The following is a 1,474-nucleotide window of genomic DNA, read 5'->3' on the forward strand; positions in this document are numbered from 1 at the left end:
TCTAGGAGTGCAAAAAGAGTGGCCATTGCCAATTGTTTTCTTATCTGTATAAGGCAGAGTTAGTGGGGGAGCACTGAGACTCCTCCCTATTGGACCATATCTTTCCGCCTCATACTCTGCAGCAGCCTCCTCCAAATCTTCCTCCTCCCCTGCTGATAATTCAGAGTTCTCTGAGCTAGATAATTCTAATAACTCAAAGTCTTTGAGAGGAGGGTAAATTGACTTAATTTTATGATCTTCATTTTTTTTTACAACCATTTTGAAATTTAATTCTTTTACACAGGTTAACAAAATGCATCACAAGAGAACTAAACATTGGGTTTAATAAAGTCAGTATTTCTCAAAGTGGAACAGTGAATTTTTTTTCAATTTTTTACAAATCGTCGTTTTGGGAAAATTTCTCATATCAAAGTAACAGTTAAGATAGAATTGTGCTCAACCAAGCCACTTATCTGCACTACAGAATAGTACTTGAAAACAATCCTAATCAGATTAAAACCATGTTGAGAGACAAGACTTGTGTTTACAGCTACCTCAAAAGAGGTAGTTTTCCTTCCACAGTCAAAGCTCAGTTAAGATTGACTAATCTTTTTTCCCTTGTCATATCTTCAGTTCAAAACACTATCATCACTGGTAATACGGTCTGTATCTTGTTTGATCTGGATGATGCGGTCCAGGTAGTGGGGTTTGAGAAGGCAGGCCCTGCATTCATGGAGGAGGAGGTGGTCCTCTTGGTGCAGGCCATATACCAGGATTCATTCCTCCTGGTTGTGTAAATGGAGGGCTCAGAGTTCCTTGGTCTTCAGTAAACTGGGTAAAGAGTTAGGATTGTAATGGTGAGGAGGGGGTGCAGTTACAGGCGGACTACCATGCTGAGGTGGAGGGGGTCCTGGAGGAGGGTGATTCATATAAGGTGGCATCTGGGCAATAATATGTCCAGGGGGAGGGGTTATTGGGGGTGGAGCAGAGGTCATTGGTGGAGGTGGAGCTTGGCTATATACCAAGTGAGGAGTNCCTGCAGCCTGGGGAGGGTGTGGCATTGGATGGCTTATTGGTGGTGGAGGGGGTGGGGGTGGTGCGTAATGTTGCTGTGGAGGCATAATATGATGAGGGTGAGATACCACCGGCTGACCCTGATATTCAGGATGGTGATGAGCAGGTGCTGGGGCAGGAGGTGGTGGTTCTCTAGCACCTGAACTGGAGTCATCCTGAATAGGGACCGTTATTAAATTGCTGTGTTTTCTTGTTGAAATACGAAAGGTTTCCTGACTGACCGACCGAGGTGGAGGTGGAGCCATGGACAGTTCTGCCGGAGGAGCACGAATGTCCTCATGTGGCTGATTATAGTGCTCATGTGGCACATGCTGCAGAGGAGGCGGTGGCATCATGATGTGCTGCTTTGGAGGAATATGGCTCATATGATGCTTGTCTGGTGGCATTATGAACCGATNGGGGATGTCAGTNNGNGGGGGGG

The 1,474-nt window shown here is 45.6% G+C and overlaps 1 protein-coding gene and 1 pseudogene across 5 annotated transcripts in view; one reads left to right on the top strand and one right to left on the bottom strand.

Moving 5' to 3' along the window:
* Positions 1-1,474, top strand: part of Wdpcp (WD repeat containing planar cell polarity effector) — a 333,990-nt gene that overhangs the window by 216,471 nt on the left and 116,045 nt on the right. The window lies entirely within an intron of this gene.
* Positions 628-1,474, bottom strand: part of LOC110304225 — a 1,466-nt pseudogene continuing 619 nt past the window's right edge.

The sequence above is a fragment of the Mus caroli genome, chromosome 11 (assembly GCF_900094665.2).
Source record: "Mus caroli chromosome 11, CAROLI_EIJ_v1.1, whole genome shotgun sequence".
Classification (NCBI taxonomy): Eukaryota; Metazoa; Chordata; class Mammalia; order Rodentia; family Muridae; genus Mus; species Mus caroli.